General features: G+C 42.1%; 1 protein-coding gene across 3 annotated transcripts in view; it reads right to left on the bottom strand.

Annotated features, from left to right (window-relative positions):
- Window positions 1-24,140, bottom strand: part of LOC311519591 (bifunctional heparan sulfate N-deacetylase/N-sulfotransferase 3) — a 132,978-nt gene that overhangs the window by 39,704 nt on the left and 69,134 nt on the right. The gene's annotated exons all lie outside the window — the stretch shown is intronic.

Genomic DNA, 24,140 nt, shown 5'->3' with positions numbered 1-24,140 from the left:
CATGTGGGTAAAAGGTTACAAGATCAAGCCCATACGTAGATGCAGTCCCTCAACTGTGGCCTACAGGAGTTGCACTCATGAATAGGAGGTACAATATTGGGTGCCCAAATACCATGTTGATGAGCACAGTATAAATATACAGACATACAAAGGCTAGAGCTCACTAGGAGTATTCATGTAAGGGATGCAAAATCAGAACTCAATTTGCAAAATATTTCATTTTCACAATATGAAAAATCGTTTTTCACTGTTTCTGCCTTGTGCTCACAGAATAACTTGCAATTCCCTGCCCCTTAGAAGAGTGAAATTCCCACCCATTATTTTTTGAGAAACCAGTGCAAAGCCACATTCTACTGCCTTGCTTCTATGAGAAATTTAAGTGTTTCAAAAACTCTTCTAATCCTGCTTGTAGATTCATTTCTGTTCTATTGACAATGAAACTTGCAAGTAGCCCTCCTTTTAACAAACGACATATCCTGTGAATGACTTAAAAACCACCACAGAAACTAATGTTTTTGCTTTGTGTGAAGGAATTCAAATCTTAAAGAAACAAAAGGGGAGGGGGAGGGAGATAATTTGAGGTCTCCAGTGTAAGAAGCTGACCTTGTATTGTTTTGGTCTCAAAGTATTTTAAAGCACTGCAGCTTTGTCAGATACACAACATTTTTAAAGCTTAACATTTCTAGTTTTGTAATTCTACCTGAACATTATGCAACATTTGCAATAATTGAATGTATTGTTTCACAGAACATTTGTTTAATAAGTATCATTTGGTGACACCTCTGGCCTTGTGACTCAAGCCTTGGGTTTCATTTTGTGCTACTTCAGAAGGATAAGGAGATACGCTGAGAGATAATTTATTAGCACACAATTTCCTTTTTAAGCTAGGACAGTAACATTTTGAAATAGATGGCAATATTCCTTTAGGCAAGGCATAATACATAGTTTTGCCAAATGTGTAACCTTTTCAAATGTCCTTTATTATTTTTAGTTCTGAAAGCATGAGCAGACCAAAAACAGGACTGATGTGCTCAACAAAGATATAGTTGGAATGTTTCCACAAAAATACTGCTTGCTTTCTTGGCAGCTTCTCTCTTTCCTACACCTGTACTGACCTCTGACATTTATAATGTCAGTTCATCTCCTGGCAATTCCTTACCTGTCAACAACTTCAGCACTGCACTGGCAGAAAAAAGGAAGAGAACTTGAAAAGGTTATTAGTTCAGGGAAAATATGTATTATTCTTTCCCTGAAGGGAATATCGCTATAATTTTAAGAATGTTATAGAGTGGAGGTTAAAAAAATGGGCTGAATAGATCATAATAAATCATCTTCAATATATGAAGCACTGTCAATGAGGGGGAAAAATGTCAACAGTGATGTCAATTTGAGTTTTGCTGCCATTCTTACACTATAAATACTTTGAGAATAAATATTTACAACAAAAGAGAGATGATCAAATACCAGTTTAAAACTCAGATAACTAAAACTTTACAGAAAGCCATATTTATTGTTACCAAATCCATGATATATACGACATCTTTATATGACAGAAGGTGTCTTCTTTACTTCTATACTAAAGCTAACATATGACAAATTACCTGATATTTTCTTTCAGGGAAAATTTAAACAGTAGTTTCCTCCACATTTATAGATATTCTTCATGCAAGCAGCTATTAAAGTCATTGCCAGTCCCACTGACTGTTGAATAAGGCCCGTAAGTAAGGCCGTACCAAATTCATAGCCATGAAAAACGTGTCATAGACCACCAGATGTGGTCTCCCCCCTGTGAAATCTGGTCTTTTGTGTGCTTTTACCTTATACTATACAGATTTCATGGGGGAGACCAGTGCTTCTCAAATTGTGGGTCCTGATATAAAAGGGAGTTGCAGGGGGGTCACAAGGTTATTTTAGGGATGGTTGCAGTATTGCCACCCTTACTTCTGTGCTGCTTTCAGAGCTGGGTGGCTGGAGAGTGGCAGCTGCTGACTGAGGGCCCAGCTCCTCAGGTAGCAGCGCAGAAGTAAGGGAGGCAATACCATACCATGCCATCCTTACATCTGTGCTGCCTTCAGAGCTGGGCTCCCAGTCAGCCACTGCCACTTTCTGGCTGCCCAGCTTTGAAGGCTCCACCACTGCCAGCAGCATCACAGAAGCAAGCACAGCAGCACCGCGACACCCCAATTCTTTTTGGGTCAGGACCAGTGATGAGCTGCCAGAAGCTGAAGAACCGGTTCCTTCAGTCGCCCTGGGTCTTTGGCGGCACAGAAGGACCTGCCACCAAAGTGCTGCCGAAGGCCTGGAGTGAGTGAAGGACCTGCTGCCCAAGTGCGGCCCAAGGCCTGGGGTGCTGCTGGGTGAGTAAAAAGTCTCCGGGGAGCTTCCCCAGCCGAGAGCTTGGAAAGGATGGTCCCGCTGGCTGTATGTGGCCCGTGGGCCACAGTTTGCCCACCCCTTTAGCAACCGGTTCTAAACCGGCTTAAAAATTTAACAACCGGTTCACGCGAACCGGTGTGAACCGGCTCCAGCTCACCACTGGTCAGGACCCCTACAGTTACAACGCCATGAAATTTCAGATTTAAATATCTGAAATCATGAAATTTATGATTTTTAAAATCCTCTGACCATGCAATTGACCAAAATGATTGAATGTGGTAGGGCCCTACCCGTAAGTATTTGTGAAAATGTAAAATAATGGCTCCATCTTGTGCTACATTGAAAAATTAGTGACCTAAGGCTCAAGACCTATCTGACCTGAGTGCTGCACAGAACTGGAAGTAAGGGGTGGCAACTGCCCCTCCCCTACACTGGAGCTTGCTAAGTGTCAGTGCAACCCCCTCACAGGTCAGATCAGCATGTGGGGTTGCCTGAGTCTATGTCCATCTACAAAAGGCCCCTGTAGGCCATTCTGGCAACCATGAATAGCTGGAGTGTAGCAGTGTTTTGGCAACACTCATTTCCCTGGGAACAAACCTGATCTGCATCATGCACCGGGGGTTCTAGGAGAGGAGAACCAGAGCCAGATATGCCAACTCTGTGCCTGCCAGGGAACTTTCTTCTACATTGGAGTAATTCTCTGAGGGTGATCTTCAGCACCCTTGTGGCCACTTTGAGAGTCACAATCTGGTCCCTGCTCCCCCTGATGTGCACCAGCCCTTTCGGTAGCTTACATTTCCCTTCACACTGGCTCAACTGCACAGGCTGGCGCGTTGCAGAGCAGAGCCAAGACTCTGCCTATTTCCTACTCCTGCCTTCCCACACACCTGTGCAAGGCGCTGGCAATGTAGAGAACCAAGGCAAAGGAGGCTTCTTATGCCCCCTGACTTCTATTCCTGGGCATGCAGTCTCATGCCTGGCCACGGATTATTTTTTGTTTTCTTTCTTGAGTTTTATTCTGTTGAATTATTTTTTCCCATTACCACAATGCCCAAACTCTACTGTAGTAAGTTTTAACAAAAAGGAATGCTTTCTTTTTCCATCCTAGGTAATAATTACTGTGTGAGCAAATATGTTGTTGTTAAATCTATTCTCTCGAAAAGCCACACCACTAACTGGGAGACCTAACTGTAATGCATGTGAGTTTTAGGGAGGCTAAATCCAGTGACTCACATAATTTGTGCTATTATCCTTGCACCTCTGAGCAATCCCATGAGATATAAATGAAGCTTCATATATTTCGCCATCCCCTTCTTTAAAGTGAACCAGCTCTGAATGAATTCCTCTTTACTCTAACCTGCCTGCATTTTAGTCTGTGTCCTGCAGTGAAAACATCCTGTTTTAGTCTATTCTATCTTCAAGCCCTCTTATGGCATCTCAGCATTGTCTGTATTTCAATACAAGCAGGTTCACCCTTCTTAGCCTTTCCTCATAAAGAACCTATCATCTTGGTTGCACTTCACTGCACACTCTCCATGGAATTTCATATCCTTCATAAGGGGACTGAAACTGAATAGAGACTATCTTTAAAATGATAGTTTGGGACTAAACATGGCCTCTGGGCAACAACTCCTTTCTTGTTCCCACCCCTCTCTGAATCACAGTGGCAAAGGTGCCCTCCTCTGTTCTATTTCCTCATAGAGCCCTCTGGGTAGCTGTATAATCAGCTCCTTTCAGCTTCTTGTGAGCATCTTCATTTTCTTTCGTCCACAGAGTAAGAGTGGCAAAAGTGCTCTCTCTGTTCTGCTCTCCCTCCAAACCCTCAAGGTACCTGATCAGAAGTTCCTTTTGGCTTCTGGTTGGTGCTGAAGAAATGAAGGGAAACAGGACAAGCATCCCAAAGATAATAGCTTTTATCTTTTTGAATGCAATTCTGCATTGCTTATTGTGATGGAAATGACTTTGTTACAACAGTTCTTCCCAGCTGGGTGCAACAGCTTGTAGGTCAATAATGATCATTTAGCTCGTGATTGGGTCTCAACTATTAAATGACACATGCAAGAAAAAGATGAACTGAAATGATCTGATTTATGTGCCAAGAACAATATATATTTGACAAATAATTTACATAAAATGCGTCCAGAGAAAGAGAAACTTTATTTTAAAGTAGACATTTTAATAAATATCAATAAAAAACAAAATTGTTGTACCTATTAACAATGAGAAAGTGAGGAAATTCTTAGTTGAGATTCCACAACATTCAGACAGGCAGGAATTTTTCTGAGAAAGTAAAGGAGTCCCCTTTCTACATGGCATTCTGCTTTCCATTCAACAAACCTTGGGGACCCCTCACTGTTGTTGTTTTTAGGGATGTATGCATGAGCACGCCCTTATCCTTCTGTGCCTTGTTTCCATTTTCTTGCCTCAATCATCCTCTCCCTTCAGAAAGAAGAGGGGATCACACCAAGGAACACTGGAATAGAGGAGAAGTTTACTATGATAAGTAGGGTGGGTCCTGGGGCTTGTTCAATTATTGTGAATAACTGATAGGGAGAGAAGGAGAGAGAGTCTGGCTGGCTTGGGTAGGGATATTGGAGTGGAGTTTGTGGATTTTCCTACTGTGCAAACATCCTCCTCTCAGGTCTGTAAAACATACCAAACCTCAATCTCAATTTGAGCATATTCAAATTTTGATACAAATATTTTGCATAGGTCTAGTGTAGGCCCCACTATTCTTCCTGCAATATGTATGCACAAATAACTCCCATTGACTTCAGTGGGAGTTAGTTACACACGGGACTGTTGGATGTGGTAATAACACAGGAATAAAGAGCAAGAAAACTGTATAATAAAGTTGTCACTGTTTTTACATTTTGGACATGGGACCAGATTAGCCATAAGAGAAAAGGCTGATAGGTACACATTTCTCCTGGATTAGGCACTGCTGTCATATTAAAACTGACTAAGGCAAACTAACTTTGAGCAATTCAACTTTAATTGTCTCATTTTCTTATTGTTAAACCATTCACTTACATATTTTTGTCATGGGCACAATTTTGACCTCAAATTCATGTAATATGTTGTGCACCAATATACTAGGACAGAATTAAGGGTTTATAATTCAATACAGTAAATTCAGCACTTTAAAAAATATGATTGATGATTAATTAGTCTCTCTCTGTTAGGTACTAGAAGCAGATGCATTATAAGTTTAATATATTGCTGTTATTTTAGCTGTTGAACAAATGTTTACAGGCCACAAGTGTATGTCTAACTCTCAGACCACCTATTTTCCAATTAATTTTGCGTTGTGTACACTGTGTTTTCAGTTCTGATATTGTCTCCATATTTCTCAGAAGAGTTCAGTTTCAGGTACTCAGAGACTCTAGCAGCTGTTCTTGCTTTATTAGACTAACAAAATGACAGAATAATGAATTAGGTTGCAGTCTACACTTGAATATATGTATTTTTAAATTGGTTAAGAGGCATTCCTTTTTGAGCTGTGTGGCAAAAGTACTACAGTATTGTCTCACAACTGCCATAGACTTGTCTATTTGTAAAGATATAGATCCAATTGGTTTAATTTAACTTACACAGTGGAATGTATTTTCTCCACAAAACCTACTAGAATCCTGGAACATTTATTAAAATAATACAATTACATATCTGGTCTAGTGGATGAAGAACTGGACTCAGAGTCAGGAAATCCGAGTTTTATATGGAGCTTTATCATATATTACTTCTGTGACCTTGGGTAAGTCACTTCACTCCTCTGTTGCAGTTTCCCAGTTTGGGTCTGTCAAGGTTCCTCCCCCACTCTGAACTCTAGGGTACAGATGTGGGGACCTGCATGAAAAACCTCCTAAGCTTATCTTTACCAGCTTAGGTCAAAACTTCCCCAAGGTACAAAATATTACACCTTGGACAGGCCGCTACCACCACCAAACTAATACTGGTTACTGGGGAAGAGCTGTTTGGACGCGTCCTTCCCCCCAAAATACTTCCCAAAACCTTGCACCCCACTTCCTGGACAAGGTTTGGTAAAAAGCCTCACCAATTTGTCTAGGTGACTACAGACCCAGACCCTTGGATCTTAAGAACAATGAACAATCCTCCCAACACTTGCACTCCCCCTTTCCTGGGAAATGTTGGATAAAAAGCCTCACCAATTTGCATAGGTGACCACAGACCCAAACCCTTGGATCTGAGAACAATGAAAAAGCATTCAGTGTTTTACAAGAAGACTTTTAATAAAAAATAGAAGTAAATAGAAATAAAGAAATTCCCCTGTAAAATCAGGATGGTATATATCTTACAGGGTAATTAGATTCAAAAACATAGAGAACCCCTCTAGGCAAAACCTTAAGTTACAAAAAAGATACACAGACAGAAATAGTTATTCTATTCAGCACAATTCTTTTCTCAGCCATTTAAAGAAATCATAATCTAACACATACCTAGCTAGATTACTTACTAAAAGTTCTAAGACTCCATTCCTGTTCTGTCCCCGGCCAAGACGACTACAGACAGACCCTTTGTTCCTCTCCCTCCTCCCAGCTTTTGAAAGTATCTTGTCTCCTCATTGGTCATTTTGGTCAGGTGCCAGCGAGGTTACCTTTAGCTTCTTAACCCTTTACAGGTGAGAGGAGCTTTCCCCTGGCCAGGAGGGATTTCAAAGGGGTTTACCCTTCCCTTTATATTTATGACACGCACCCCAAATCTCAGCTAGGGTGAAACACTGGCTGGGATTTCTTCCTGGAGCTCTAGGAAAAACAGAGTTAATAAGACACATGCATCTCTAAATATACTACCAAGTACATAAAGACTAACAATATTTTCCACATCTCAAGGACGATTTTAACCAGTTGATTCTGGGAAACTTTCACGGGAGAGTGCATCAGCCACTTTGTTAGAAGCTCCTGAGATGTGTTGGATGTCGAAATCAAAATCTTGGAGAGCTAAACTCCACCGAAGAAGTTTTTTGTTAGTTTCTTTGACGGTGTGAAGCCACTTTAGTGCAGCATGGTCGGTTTGCAGGTGGAAACGCCGTCCCCAAACATATGGGCGTAGCTTTTCCAGAGCGTAGACAATGGCATAACATTCTTTTTCAGTGACTGACCAGTTGCTTTCCCTCTCAGACAGTTTTTTGCTGAGAAACACTACAGGGTGGAATTCTTGATCAGGTCCTTTCTGCATTAAAACTGCTCCCACACCACGCTCGGATGCATCTGTGGTTACTAGGAACGGTTTGTCAAAGTCTGGGGCCCTTAGTACAGGGTCCCACATGAGTGTCGCTTTAAGCTTGTTAAAGGCCTTCTGACACTTTCCGGTCCACTGAACAGCATTTGGCTGTTTCTTTTTGGTTAGGTCTGTCAGTGGGGCAGCGATTTGGCTGTAGTGCGGTACAAATCGTCTGTAATAACCGGCCAAGCCTAAGAAGGATTGAACCTGTTTCTTTGACTTTGGGACAGGCCACTTTTGGATAGCATCCACTTTGGCCTGTAGGGGGCTGATAGTTCCTTGACCCACCTGGTGTCCAAGGTAAGTCACTCTGTTTAGGCCTATTTGACACTTCTTAGCCTTAACAGTTAGTCCTGCCTCCCTTATGCGCTCAAGGACTTTTTGTAGATGTTCCAGGTGGTCTGCCCAGGAATCCGAAAATATGGCCACATCGTCAAGGTAGGCGACTGCATATTCTCCTAATCCCGCTAGGAGACCATCTACAAGTCTTTGGAAAGTGGCGGGTGCATTTCGCAGCCCGAAAGGGAGTACATTAAATTCATACAGCCCGAGATGTGTGATGAAGGCTGACCTTTCCTTGGCAGATTCATCTAGCGGTACCTGCCAGTACCCCTTGGTTAAGTCCAAGGTAGAGATGAACTGGGCCCTTCCCAGTTTCTCTAATAGTTCATCTGTGCGTGGCATGGGATAGTTGTCTGGGCGAGTTACAGCATTTAGCTTACGGTAGTCCACGCAAAAACGTATTTCCCCATCTGGTTTGGGAACTAGAACCACTGGAGATGCCCATGCACTTTCAGAGGGGCGGATTACACCCATCTGTAACATATCCTGGATCTCCCGTTCTATAGCAGTTTTAGCTTGAGGAGACACCCGGTAAGGTTGGACCCTAATTGGGTGAGCATTACCTGTGTCAATGGAGTGGTATGCCCGTTCAGTCAGTCCTGGGGTGGCTGAGAACGTTGGCGCGTAGCTAGTGCACAGCTCCTGGATCTGCTGTCGCTGCATACGCCCAAGGGTCATGGAGAGGTTCACCTCTTCCACACCACCAGCACATTTCCCTTCGTAGTAGACACCTTCAGGCCACTCAGCGTCGTCTCCTCCCTGGGCTGTAAACTGACAAACCTTTAATTCTCTGGAATAAAAGGGCTTTAGAGAATTAATATGATACACCTTAGGCTTTCGGTTGGAGGTGGGGAATGCTATGAGATAATTAACAGCTCCCAGGCGCTCCTGGACCACGAATGGCCCTTCCCACGATGCTTCCATTTTATGGGCCTGGAGCGCCTTTAAGACCATGACCTGGTCTCCTACATTGAAGGAACGCTCTCTGGCATGTTTATCATACCAGGCTTTTTGCTCTTTTTGAGCATCCTGTAAGTTTTCTCTAGCAAGGGCTAAAGAGGTTCGGAGGGTGGTTTGTAGGTTGGTTACAAAGTCCAGAATGTTAGTTCCTGGAGAAGGTGTAAATCCCTCCCATTGCTGCTTCACCAACTGCAATGGCCCCTTAACCTCACGGCCATATACAAGTTCAAATGGGGAAAACCCTAAACTGGGATGTGGTACAGCTCTGTAGGCAAAGAGCAACTGCTGCAATACTAGGTCCCAATCATTGGAGTGCTCATTTACGAATTTACGTATCATGGCCCCCAAAGTTCCATTAAACTTCTCCACCATGCCATTTGTTTGATGATGGTAAGGAGTGGCAACCAAGTGATTTACCCCATGAGCTTCCCAAAGGTTTTTCATAGTTCCTGCCAGGAAATTAGTCCCTGCATCTGTGAGGATGTCGGAGGGCCAACCTACCCTGGCAAAAATGTCTGCTAGTGCCTGGCACACACTTTTAGCCCTGGTGTTGCTTAGAGCTACTGCTTCCGGCCATCGGGTGGCAAAATCCATGAAAGTCAGTATGTACTGCTTTCCTCTGGGTGTCTTTTTCGGAAAAGGACCCAGAATATCCACAGCTACTCGCTGAAATGGAACTTCAATGATGGGGAGTGGCTGGAGAGGAGCTTTGACCTGGTCTTGGGGTTTTCCCACTCTTTGGCACACCTCACAAGACTGGACATAGGTAGAAACATCCTTGCCCATTCCCTCCCAGTGGAATGACCCCCCCAAACGGTCTTTGGTCCTGTTCACCCCAGCATGGCCACTAGGGTGATCATGGGCTAAGCTCAAGAGCTTGGCCCGGTATTTAGTTGGAACTACCAACTGTCTCTGAGGATGCCAGTCTTCCTGGTGTCCCCCAGAAAGAGTTTCCTTGTATAAAAGTCCTCTTTCTACAACAAACCTGGATCGATTAGAAGAGCTGAGAGGCGGTGGGTTGCTCCGTGCCGCCGTCCAAGCTCTCTGGAGGCTTTCATCTGCTTCCTGTTCGGTCTGGAACTGTTCCCTTGATGCTGGAGACATCAGTTCCTCATGGGATTGTGGACCTAGGCTTGGTCCCTCTGGAAGCGATATAGGGGATGGAGCTGTTTCTGTTGACTGTGAACCGCTCTCCGCTGGTGCACTATGTTGGGATTCAGGCTCCGGCTGAGCCTCTTGTGTAGGGTTATCGGCTGCTGCCAGTTCAGGTTCGGTGGGGCCCTCTGGTGTTGAGGTTGCAAGTACTGGATTCAGTGCTGACACGGGGTCTGGTGTTGGTTGTTCGGCTGGTTCCGGTTCTGGGACTGGTTCCGTCTGGGTCTCCGGGACTGGATCCACTACTGCTGTTGCAGACATTGGCCTGGGGTCCAGGTCCATCACCTCTGACTGGGTCCTGATAGAAGTTTCCGGAACAGAGCTAGGCCTCACGGCTTGTTTAGCCTGGTTGCGGGTGACCATTCCCACCCTCTTGGCCTGCTTCACATGATTGGCCAAGTCTTCCCCCAACAGCATGGGGATGGGATAATCATCATAGACTGCAAAAGTCCACATTCCTGACCAGCCCTTGTACTGGACAGGCAACTTGGCTGTAGGCAAATTGAAAGAGTTGGACTTGAAGGGTTGAATCGTCACTTGGATCTCTGGGTTGATTAAATTGGGGTCCACTAAGGAAGCATGGATAGCTGACACTTGTGCTCCGGTGTCCCTCCACGCGGTGACCTTCTTCCCACCCACACTCACAGTTTCCCTCCGCTCCAAGGGTATCTGGGAGGTATCTGGGCCTGTGGACCTCTGGTGTGATTCCGGTGCAATGAACTGTAATCTGTTGGGGTTCTTGGGGCAGTTGGCCTTTACATGCCCCAGCTCGTTACACTTAAAACATCGTCCAGCTGACGGGTCACTGGGGCGAGGAGGGTTGCTGGAGAACGGGGTGGTGGGACGATAAGGGGTCTGGAGGGTTCTTTGGGAGGTAGGTGGGGCTTTGGGCGGCCCCCGGTAATAGGGTGTGGTCTGGGGTGGTCCCTTCTGGTCTCCGCTCCAACTGCGACCAGTTTTCTTCTTCTCTGCCACCTCCACCCATCTGGCTCCAATCTCTCCCGCCTCGATTACAGTTTTGGGTTTCCCATCTAGGATGTATCTTTCTATTTCCTCAGGAACACCCTCTAAGAATTGTTCCATTTGCATTAGGAAGGGCAAATTTACTGGAGATTCAACACTTGCTCCTGATATCCAGGCATCCCAATGTTTTACAATGTGGTAGGCATGTCGGGTAAATGACATGTCTGGTTTCCACCTTAGGGCTCTGAACCTCCGACGAGACTGCTCGGGTGTTATCCCCATTCTGACTCTCGCCTTGGATTTAAACAGTTCATACTTGTTCATGTGTTCTTTAGGCATTTCAGCTGCCACCTCAGCTAAGGGTCCACTGAGCTGCGGCCTCAGCTCTACCATGTATTGGTCAGTAGAGATGTTGTACCCAAGGCAGGCCCTTTCGAAGTTTTCTAAGAAGGCCTCAGTATCATCACCTGCCTTGTAGGTGGGGAACTTTCTGGGATGGGAAGTGGTACCTGGAGAAGGATTGCTAGGGTTTGTTGGTATATTCTGCTGGGCCTTTATCCTCTCCATCTCCTCCACATGCTTCCTCTCTTTTTCCTTCTCCTCCTCCACATGCTTCCTCTCTTTTTCCCTCTCCTCCTCCACATGCTTCCTTGCCTCCATTTCCCTCTTGTGGGCAGCCTCTTGGTGTTGTTCTGCCTCCCTTTCTTGTTCCTTCTTCAGCTGCATGAGTTCTATCTGTCTTTCATGTTCCCTTTGTTTTTCCTCAGCCTGAAATTTGGCTAATTCCAGCTGTAGTCGAGCTGAGGATTTGGCCATTCTAACCTCTCTGTTTTTAACTAACTTTACACCCGAGGTTTAGAAATAAACAAACAAAACTTGGCTGTAAAATTTTGCTGTGCTGGAATAGAATACCTATTCTCTGATAGTGATTGTCAGCCTACAGAAAAAGACAATTCCCTTGTCTCTGCTCTGGGCCCAAATTAAAGCAAAAAACCTCCAACTACTTGGAAACCTGCTTACCCAGCCCAAAGAAGAAAAAAATTTCTTTTCAAACCTGTGCTCCTTGTAAAACAAAAAAAAAAAAAATCAAAATCCTAAAAAAAAACCCTGCCACTTTTGTCTCCAGGCAAATGGGTAGAGCACACACCCCCTATTTACTTTTAGGAAGAAAAGAAAAAAAAAAAAACCTCTGGGTTGGAAGACTGTGAATTTCCCTGCAGGAGTTAAGTACCCTGCCTCCAGGCAAAGAAAATCTGCAATTCACAAGATAATCCCCTTTTGTCTCTGCTTGGCCACAAAGCAGAGAGAAACCAAGCTGCTTTCAGTTTCAAAGCTGCCTTCTGGACTTCCTAAAAATTCCTTTTTAAAATCTGTATTTCTAGTTCAAAAAATCTCAACTGGATCTCAAAATGATTTCAGGTTAATCCCACCACTGTGCCACCATGTCAAGGTTCCTCCCCCACTCTGAACTCTAGGGTACAGATGTGGGGACCTGCATGAAAAACCTCCTAAGCTTATCTTTACCAGCTTAGGTCAAAACTTCCCCAAGGTACAAAATATTACACCTTGGACAGGCCGCTACCACCACCAAACTAATACTGGTTACTGGGGAAGAGCTGTTTGGACGCGTCCTTCCCCCCCAAAATACTTCCCAAAACCTTGCACCCCACTTCCTGGACAAGGTTTGGTAAAAAGCCTCACCAATTTGTCTAGGTGACTACAGACCCAGACCCTTGGATCTTAAGAACAATGAACAATCCTCCCAACACTTGCACTCCCCCTTTCCTGGGAAATGTTGGATAAAAAGCCTCACCAATTTGCATAGGTGACCACAGACCCAAACCCTTGGATCTGAGAACAATGAAAAAGCATTCAGTGTTTTACAAGAAGACTTTTAATAAAAAATAGAAGTAAATAGAAATAAAGAAATTCCCCTGTAAAATCAGGATGGTATATATCTTACAGGGTAATTAGATTCAAAAACATAGAGAACCCCTCTAGGCAAAACCTTAAGTTACAAAAAAGATACACAGACAGAAATAGTTATTCTATTCAGCACAATTCTTTTCTCAGCCATTTAAAGAAATCATAATCTAACACATACCTAGCTAGATTACTTACTAAAAGTTCTAAGACTCCATTCCTGTTCTGTCCCCGGCCAAGACGACTACAGACAGACCCTTTGTTCCTCTCCCTCCTCCCAGCTTTTGAAAGTATCTTGTCTCCTCATTGGTCATTTTGGTCAGGTGCCAGCGAGGTTACCTTTAGCTTCTTAACCCTTTACAGGTGAGAGGAGCTTTCCCCTGGCCAGGAGGGATTTCAAAGGGGTTTACCCTTCCCTTTATATTTATGACAGGGTCCAAGAAGAATTTCTGTTCCTAAACTCATGGGAGCTCAGAAATGCTGCCATAAGCATTATTGGAAGCACAAGGCATTCCAAAATGGGCAGGAAGGGATGGGGAAGAGGTGAGGCTATAGCCCAGTCTTCTTCCACACCACCCTGTGGAGTGGGACTAGCATGTAGAGTAGAATCAACATACAGAGAGCAGACTGTGTTCCATAAAGGGGTGTAGTAGGAAGTGTACTGCCCCATGCACTTCAGAGAGCTCTGGAAGGCACCTGCACCTCAATGCTCCTCCTGGGGCAATGTGGGCAGTGTGTAATAGGTAAAATCTAGCTTACAGGTATTGCACAAAGCAGTTAATGGACTGGAGAATCTGACCCTGAGTGCCTTTACTTTTATATCTACTTCAGTAGTTCCAAAGTCTAACTATTCACAAGGCCCACATTAAGAAATAGCAGGATCCACTGGCTCTAATACACATTCTCATTTTCTGTGCTAAAGATTGTAATTTCTCCCTTGCTGCAAGTCAATTAGCTTAATAATAGTTCTACTTACTATAACATGGGAAAGGTGGACAATGAAGGAAAATAATAATTAGAGTTCAGTGCACAGCAAATTATAGTTATTTTAGGGTGAATCAGGTGTGGGGCTTAAACCATTGACAATCTTGCTTCTTGCGTCAGTTGTGCTATAACCATAGACAGAACCCATACGTGCAATACATTATTTTCAATGTAGGGATGTTACCACTTCAGTGCTTTCACTGGGGTGCCTTTCCATGGTGCATTTTCCTTCCTCCCTTAGATCCAGAGACATTTAATGTCTTTTGATGAAGTGCATATTAGTGCATGTGTTACACTTTTTTGGGGGTAGGTAGGGGTGGGATTTAAAAGGATTTCCTGAGCCATGATTTCCTCAGTAAGGGCTGATGGACATCTTGTGGGATGACAAACCTCCTGTGTGGTATCCAGCCACAACAGTTTGAATTACTGTGTAAGTAGTTATTTTAGTGTCAATCCTGCCAGGTGCAGAATGCTTTCTGGAAAGCACTGAGAACCCTCAACTATCACTGACATCAATGAGAAATGAGAACATTCACTGCTTTGCTGGATTTTGTCCTTGTTGAGCTGTATAGTTTTATATTAAGAACTTTTGGGCCTAATAAATGACTTGTATTTTAGAATATTTATTTCCTTTTATCATTTTTTAATTTTCCACCTTTTAATTTAATCGAATAGCCCTTTGTTCTTGTGTCATGAGACAGGGAAAACAGAACCTTCTGATCTACCTTTCTAGACAATTCATTATTTTATATACTTTTATCAGGTTCCCTTTTATTCATCTCCTTTCTTAAACAGCCCAAACATTCCAATCTCTCTTCAAATTAGATTCTTTCCATGACCGTGGTCATTCTTGTCACCATTCTCTTATTTGCTTCTAATTCTGCAACATCCTTTTTTGAGATGGAGTGACATGTATGGCAAGCAGTATTCCAGATTAGGCTATACTACTGCTTATATAATGTAATTACAATATTTTCAGTATTATTCTGCAGTCTGTTCCTTAGGCATCCCAATATCTTAAAGCATAATGAATATGCACATATGTTCCAGCTCTACTGAAGACAATGACAAAACTCCCATTGACTTCAATAGGGCAAAACTAGACCCACAGTCAATTTATCTGTTTGGATGAGTATATTCTACCGCACATCCTAATGTATAAACTTACTAATGTGTACTAAATACTTTGAAACATCTCTGTTACCATACCCTCTCATTACTGGGATACAAACAGAAGTCCATAATAGCTACTTTGGAATCAAATTAACCCAAATAAACCATGATTTATTTTACAAATCACTGAACGGATACTCCTGGCCACTATGCATGGCGGAGCTAACACTCAGTTACATCATGAAATCGAGCAGGGAAGCTGATGGCATTGCAGGCCCAGAGACAAATGAGCGCTATGGAACACATTTCTCTGCCACTCTGAAGTCACCATCAGTCCCTTTATACAAGCAAATGCTGTACTGCTCATTGGGGTCCTGCATTAATTTGGGGACTTAACCAGACAACAGTTGCTCTAGGCAGCACAGAAGCCCATATATTTTATTACAGAAAATACAACTCCTCTATAATGTTCTTTATAGGTTCTTATACTATGCTCATCACAAAAGTATCTGAACATCTTCCAGTAGTTCATTAAGCAATGTGAATACACATCCTTCCTGTGTTGTTTGTTCTCTTATCTTCTCCCCAAGGGGAGAAGTGGACTATCTTGCTTAGGTTTAGGGATTTTTTTTTTAATATACATGTTGCTATATATTTATGTCAGAGAAGGCAAAGTCAAAGAAATATGCCTTGCAATTGAAACAGAAAGTGGAGAGGTCTGTAATGGTCCTTGGTTCTTGTGGCAGTTCATTCCACAGTCTTGGACCGGCCTCTGACTCTGCACAGACTAACTTTATTCTTATTTTAGAGAGTTCCATTGTGCCAGAGAATCGAAGTTATTGACAACTGTTTTCATCCCAGAGCTTTAGGTTGTCTTTCAGCTATCCTAACCCAGTCCATGGAGTGTCTTGAAGATAATGACTGAGAACTTGAACTTGAATTGATATTCTATGGGAAGCCAGCATAGAGAGTAAAGGACAGGTTTGATGCGCTCATGGTAGCCTGTTTTACTGAGAGGATGTGCTGCTGAGATCTGTACCATTTGGAGTTTCCTAAACACTGAAGGCCCAGATATATCACATTGCTGCAATTCAGATGAGAAGTGACAAAGGCATGAATAACTGAGACCATGTCACCATCCAATAGGATAGGATGGAGTCTCTTTGTCAATGAGAGATGACAGAAAGCTTTATTTGTACAGACTGTAATGTGAGAGCTTATTATGAGTAAGGAATCCAGAAGTGCTCACAATCTACAGACTGACTTGACCAACTGTGGGTATGTACCCTCAAGGAAACTGCACCATGGCTGCAAACCCTTCAAAAGGCTTTCCTCTGCCTAACCTCTGTCTCGCTTGGGTTCACCTTCAGCTAGCTTTTCTTCATGCATGAGCTGATCTTGCCCAAGCACTGGGCCATCTTGGTGGTAGAGGTCTGGTCATATGTGGTGAAGGTAGAATTATGTGTCATCTGCACATTGCTGGCATGTGAGTTCGTCATCTGACCAATACAGCTAGTGTAGTTGCTTGTAGATGTTGAAAAAGACTGGAGAGAGAATTGATCCTCATGGGACTCTATAAGTGAGAGGTCTAATAGTGGAAATGCAGTTTCCCATTATTACTCGTTAGGCACATCCCTCCAGGAAGGACTCAAACCATTTTAGCTCATTACCCTTAACTCCTGCCACCTCTGTCAGGCAAGACAGAAGTATTGCAGAGTCAACCGTGTCAAATGCTACAGAGAAGTCCAGGAGGAGAAGACTAGCTGTCTGCCCTCCCTCTAGGGACACCAGGAGATCATCCATCAGTGCCACTGAAGTGCTTTCAGTCCCATGTCCTTGCCTGAATCTTGATTGTGCTAGGTGTACATTGTTAGCTTCAGTTAAATTTGCTTGTAGTCGGCCTTTGGCTAGCTTCTCTGCAAGGTTGCTCAGCAATGGGAGGTTTGACGCTTGGTGTTAATTGGCTAGAACCAATATATTCTGGCTGGGTTTCTTCACTGTTAGTCAGACTATTGTGTGTTTGAAGGGGGATGGGAAGATTCTTTCTATGAATGAGACCTGGTTTATTTTAATCAGGAGTGGCACCTGTGGTTCATTTCTCTCTTTCACTAGCCAGGACAGGCATGGGTCAGATTCACAGTCTTGGGTCAAGACTCCTTTAGGGTTCCAGAATTATTTGATCAGTGGCTGCACTGAACTCTAAGAATGCAGGTGGGCTGTCAGCTGGTGGCTATTAGTGGAGCAGATCCACGCTGCTGGAGAAGTCTTGCTGAACGTGTCTCATCTCTTCAGCAAAGCAGGATGACAGTTCTTCACAGTGCTTGGTGCTCTGTTCTGATGTTCAGGATTGATGAAGTACATTATCACTCTGAATAGCTCCTTGAGCAGGATTTGGCAGCTTCAATGGAGGCTGATAGGAATGTTCTCTTGGCCTGTCATATAGCCTCTGCATAGGCTTTGAGGAATTCATTATGTTTGATCCTGGAAATCTACAGCAGGTGCTCTCTCAATTTAAACTCCTCCACTTACATATACAAACAGTCTGGTCACACATGCTCCACTTCACTTGGTAATAAAAGCACTGACTATGATGGACATAGGTTAGTAGTATTGTCAAGGTTCCTTCCCCACTCTGAACTCTAGGGTACAGATGTGGGGACCTGCATGAAAAACCCCCTAAGCTTATTTTTACCAGTTTAGGTTAAAACTTCCCCAAGGTACAAACTATTTTACCTTTTGCCCCTGGAATTTATTGCTGCTACCACCAAGCGTCTAACAAATATATAACAGGGAAAAAGCCCACTTGGAAACGTCTTTCCACCCAAAATCCTCCCAAACCCTACACCCCCTTTCCTGGGGAAGGCTTGATAAAAATCCTCACCAATTTGCATAGGTGAACACAGACCCAAACCCTTGGATCTTAAGAACAATGAAAAAGCAATCAGGTTCTTAAAAGAAGAATTTCAATTGAAGTAAAAGTAAAAGAATCACCTCTGTAAAATCAGAATGGTAAATACCTTACAGGGTAATCAGATTCAAATCATAGAGAATCCCTCTAGGCAAAACCTTAAGTTACAAAAAGACACAAGCAGGAATATACATTCCATTCAGCACAACTTATTTTATCAGCCATTTAAACAAAACAGAATCTAACACATATACCTAGATTGCTTATTAGCCCTTTACAGGAGTTCTGACCTGCATTCCTGCTCTGGTCCCAGCCAAAGCAACACACAGACAGAGAGAACCCTTTGTTCCACTCCCCCACCCCAAGCTTTGAAAGTATCTTGTCTCCTCATTGGTCATTTTGGTCAGGTGCCAGCGAGGTTATCTTTAGCTTCTTAACCCTTTACAGGTGAAAGGGTTTTTTCCTCTGGCCAGGAGGGATTTAAAGGTGGTTAGCCTTCCCTTTATATTTATGACAAGTATGGATGTATGTTTTGTATGTGAGCAAGAGAAAAACAGCAGGAGATAGAGACACGTTCATGTAGATTTATATCAAAGGTGTGTTTGTATGTTCAATTCTGCTTGGCCCTTGGATCTAATTACACTCAAACTGGCCCATGGCTAACAATAGAGTCGTCTTGTTATGTTTTATTAGTAAATCCTACAAAAACTGATACTGCTGATGGCAGTATACTATATCTACCTGATAGTTATATATAAGTCAAAACCTAAATGCTCACTTTTTTTCATCCTTCACAAGATATCCTTAGGAGATTGGTCTCATTTCATGCTTTGAGACACTGAACAGAAATCTGTTCCTACTAATCCAGAATATTCATTTAATACTGCAGACAAAGATGGATGAATCAGGCTTTCATTGAAGGGTCTAACGATTTTATCAGACACAGATACTTGAGAAATATTTTTGATGCCATTACAGATACAGTATGCCAAGAAATTGCACTAGTTTTTTTTAGTTTTTATGGAATCATTTGGGATTTTAAAAACATTTTTGGTTAAATTAATGCAAATTAATAAATATTTTTTAGAAAGAACAATAACATGTTCTTCCCTAAAATTTTCTTAGGGCCACATTTTGCCACTTTCATGGTGATTATTACCTTACTTTGTGAGGTGCAAATGGTTAAGGATGGACCCTTAAATGTTTGGCCGCTTAAACCGTGGTAGAGGGCAAACAGCACTTGAATTCAGTCCTTCCTTTTGATATGTTCAGTAGGTTCACATTTCCTTATACTAGTGGTTCTCATACTGTGCTTTGTGGACTGATTACTTGCAGGTCATATGGTGCTTGCATCTCCTCCTGCTCCCATCTGTTTCCACAGAATCAAGGTTCTTTTTTGTAAGAAAGGAGTTGTAAAGCTATTGAAGCAGCTGAATACAAAGAGAAGGATCCAATCTATGTGGCCCCACTTGGAGCCACTGCTACATAAAAGGAGAAAAAGGAGAGGAAATAGGAGTAATCCTCAGAAACAAGAGACCAATGACTAAACAGAGTTTCCAGCTGGATAGATGACTAATGACATCTGACACCACATTTGTCTTACATATAAGTAAGAATAAGAGCCATAAGATCTGAGGTCTCTTCCTAATTCTGCCATGTGGCTTTGGGCAAGTCACATAATCCCTGTGTGCCTCAGTTTTCTGATTGGCAAATGAGAAAAATATTTGTATACTAACAATACAGGACTCTTGTGAGGCTTGATTCATTACTTTTTATGAAACACTGTGCTAGATCCTCAGCTGCTGTAACCTGGCCCAAGTCCATTGACATTAATGAAAATCTGGCCCTTTGAGATCTTCAACAGTAGAAATGTAAAGTATTATTAAAAAGTAGGCAATGAGTTATAAAACTATTCAGTCTCCTTTCACAGTTAGATAGCACTTAAGCACTCAATGCTTTATAAACATAATGGGCATTGCTGCCAAGGTCTTTCTACAGCCACTATCAGATCACAGTTCAACCAGCAGTCTAGATATAAATTCAAACAAAATAAATAGAGGTTTGCAGACCACAAGATCAGCTTCTTTGGTCCATTAGCTCTTATGTCCCACATAAAATATAAGTAGCAGAGATCGTTTGCAGAGCAGGATTTCCTGTGTTGACTGATGCTTTTCTTACCTGCAGGGCTAGTGAATTGAGAATGCCCTGGGAAAATGGCACTAACACAGGTTCTCATATGTCAAAAGCTTACAGATTCACAGATGGTACTGTTTTTTGTGGTTCATTCTGTACTTGTGGTTGTTTCCAGACTATTACAGGAAGAAAGCCTCTCTGGTGAAAAGCTACCATTGTATGACCAGACCACAAAGAACATTTTGGGGCTGATTTTTATGGGGATTGACTTGAAAGTGAAGTACACATATGCATTTCCTACAGAACCAGGTTAATAACTTAAACCACCAAAAAAACCCTGTATTCACATAACGTTAAGCTAAACCGACAACGTAAGTGAAATCATAGTGAGGACTTAAATTTAATGTTAAATTCACCTCATCAAAAAATTTCTGTGAACTGTATAAGTTTTTAACTTTTTTTAGAAGAGAATATTATTTACTTGATAGTGTAATGGTTCCTGTGTAATGGCTCCTCTTAATGTTTTTTGTATCTATGACCAAGTGATATAAAGAGAATTCCTCCCAATGGAAGTTTTGTTTCCTGTAATAGGCTGAATATATGATTATTTCCTCAAAAATAAACCCAAACTACTTTATGGTAAGTACACGAAAGTTTGTGAAATAAAACATGTCATGATCACTGAAATATATGAAAATATGTACTTTACCTTTTGAAATGTCTACTATTTGCACAAATAAAACGTTTTTGCTAGACTTGCCATTTATGAATAAATACATTTAACACTTTTAAAAATGTATTTAAAAATGCCTACTTTTTAAAATTATCTATCCATCAGCCCAAAAGCAAACAGCTTTAGGAACAATTTTTAAATAAGTATTTAAGACTTATGGTCTATCTTTTCAAAGGCAGCCCCTAAATCTATACCTGCAATTTGTCAGGGCAAAATTTTGGCATGCTATTTGTGTGTATATGCAATTACAAAAAAGAGTGCATTTAACTCCCATTATTTTATATTGTATTGTATGCTCAATAATGTTACACTGTGTGATCATGCAATGAAAGACTATATTGTAACTCATACAAAGACACTATTGTACTTTCAATCAATAACTACTAGGCAGGTATGCTGAAACATCTTTGTATTACACTAATAAACCACGGTTTATCTTGTCTTTCCTCCCCGTTTATCCATTTTATACATCAGCTGTTGTGTTGCAATATATAGAGATTGTAAGCTCTTTGGGGCAAGGACTAACTTTTTATTATATGCGTATACAGTACCTCACACAAGGGGGCCCTGATCTCCAACTGGGGTCTCCACATGCTACAATAATTCAAATAAAAAATAAAAAACAATAAAACACAAAAGGAGGAACTGTTCAGGGTGGAAGGAAATCTTAATTTTGAATTTCTTGAATTCTGTACAATTAAAGTCTCAGCTTTAAAACGTAATCCTCAATATTAATATTTTTTTATATTCAGTAATTTATTTTAGAGACCACTGGAAAAAAGGGAAATAATAATCATAAAGTAACAAAAAGCGGGAGAGAATGCAGCCAGAATTGCAGAAAGAGATTCTATTTACAATGGAATAGCAGCTATAGTGTTACACATATTTTATGGTCTATTTCCTCAAAAGTGTCACATCCAAATACAGCATAGTATCAACCTTGTTTTGTTTAAGAGATCTGATAAGTATACAGCAAATGCTGGCATCGTGTTGCTATATTAATTTAAATCAGAGGGAATGATCTGGCAGGTTTAGGACTAAAAGGTCTCCTACGCAACATTGCAGAGTATTAGTGCTAGGCAAGATGTCAAGTAATGTATACAAAAGCCAGATTTTGTTTTTTAAATCAGATACCCCCCATCTGTGCACATGCAGCTGTGTGCTTACTTAGATGGGAGCAGTGAAGGCCTTATAAATAGCAGACAGTAGAAGTAGAGTGGATACCAACTGCAGATTTTCCAGTAGGTGAGTGCTGATTGCATCAGCCCACTGACAGGCTGGTAGGGAAAGGCCTAGAGAAGCAAAGCAGAAGAATTGGCTAGGTCAAGTAACTCCTCCTAACTGGCTAATGTTAAGACTGCCAAACCTAAGAGTTCGAAAAACAAACCAAAATAATCCATGAAATTTTTCCAACCCAAAAATGTATAGAAATTCTTGTTCCAGGGCATGAATTCCTGTGCCAAAGTGAACAACATGGCACCATTGCAACAAGTGTCATGCCCTGTGTCAGGGTTCCTTCCCCACTCTGAACTCTGGGGTACAGATGGGGGGACCCGCATGAAAGACCCCCTATGCTTATTTCTACCAGCTTAGGTTAAAATTTCCACCAAGACAAAAAAATCCTCATACCTGGATTCAGTATGCTGCCACCACCAAGTGATTTAACAAAGAATCAGGGAAAAGACCACTTGGAGACGTCTTCCCCCAAAATATCCCCCCAAGCCTTACACCCCCTTTCTGGGGAGGCTTGAGAATAAACAAGATGAGTACAGACCAGCCTTGGGTTTTTAGGACTCTAAAAACCCAATCAGATTCTTAAAAAGAACTTTATTAGAAGAACAAAACAAAGATAAAAGAATAACTCTGCAAGATTAGAATGGAAGATAATCTCACAGGCAGTCAGATTCAAAACACAGAGATCCCTCTAGGCAAAACCTTAAGTTACAAAAAGACACAAAAACAGGGATACACGTTCCCTCCAGCACAGCGAATTTCACAAGCCAAAAACAAAAGAAAATCTAACGCATTTTCTAGCTAGATTACTTACTAACTCTATAGGAGTTGGATTGCTTGCTTTCTTGATCTGTCCCTGGCAGAGGCATCACACAGACAGACAAAGCCTTCCCCCTCCTCTCCCAGATTTGAAAGTATCTTGTCCCCTTATTGGTCATTTTGGTCAAGTGCCAGGTTACTTGAGCTTCTTAACCCTTTATAGGTAAGAGGATTTTATAGTACTGTATCAGAGTTTCTTAACCCCTTCCCTTTATATTTATGACACCCTGTAAAAATCAGGATGCTCACAGGAAAATATCTCATGGTGGGGAAGATGAATGCTCCGCTCCCTGAGTGCCTGTCAGAAAGTGCTGCTTCAGACTTGGCCATGTCACCCTCTCAAACTCAGAAGTAACAAACCCTGCTCACACACCTCACTTGCTTTTGGCTAGGTTTATGATTCAAGCAACCAGCCCCATGGTAAGCTTTGCTACCACACTGCTGTCACCTGAGTTGTGTTCATACCTCTTTCTAATCCTGGAGTGTAGTTCACCACCTGACTCCAATTTTTTGGTGCTGTATCTTTTTCTTCCAGTTCCATTTCTTGAGCTAGCACACTACCCTTGAGGAGCTTTGCTCAATATTCTGACACAGCAGAGTGGTGCTTGAGCCTCCCTGCACCCCTTAGAAGAGTTGCAGCAACTTCCTAAAGCACCCAGCTTTTGACTGAAGCCTCCCACCCAAAGTGCTGCCCCAGTCTCACGCTGTTAATGTATCTGACCTGAAAAGGGATAATTTTCTATTTGTACCTGATGCCATTGCCGCACCTGAAGATCAGAGTGACTCCTGCAGGTATCCTGAACTAGGGAGACTGCAGCTTTGTGGAGGATGTGTGTTTTTTCTCTCTCAAATTCACTGCATAACCTCTAAACATTACAAAAAACACAAAAAACCCAACCCCCTAAACAATTAAAACTAAAGTGTAAAAGAATTTAAGCCTTGAAAAAGAATTGCTTGCCAATTATGTGTCAAATTCTCCAGCGTTGCTTACAGACAGCTTCTTTCCTCTGAAATCTCACTTATGTTGTGTGTATTAAATGAGGGCACAGTAATATTTAGATTGAGCTATTCAAAGGATCTGAAAGGAAATAGATGTCCCGCTCCTTTAAGCACCTTTGAAAATCCCAGTTTAGTGGTTAAGTGTCAGTGTAAACTCATCATACCAAATCTTATTTACAAGCTGCAAATGCAACCTAGCTTTTATCAATACTTTGCCTTTCAACTTAAATTCACCTTGACCTTGGGGGCAAAACTTAC

This window comes from Lepidochelys olivacea (genome assembly GCF_965140295.1).
Source record: "Lepidochelys olivacea isolate rLepOli2 genome assembly, chromosome: 4".
Taxonomy (NCBI): Eukaryota; Metazoa; Chordata; order Testudines; family Cheloniidae; genus Lepidochelys; species Lepidochelys olivacea.
This window is presented reverse-complemented; position numbering and strand designations above follow the sequence as displayed.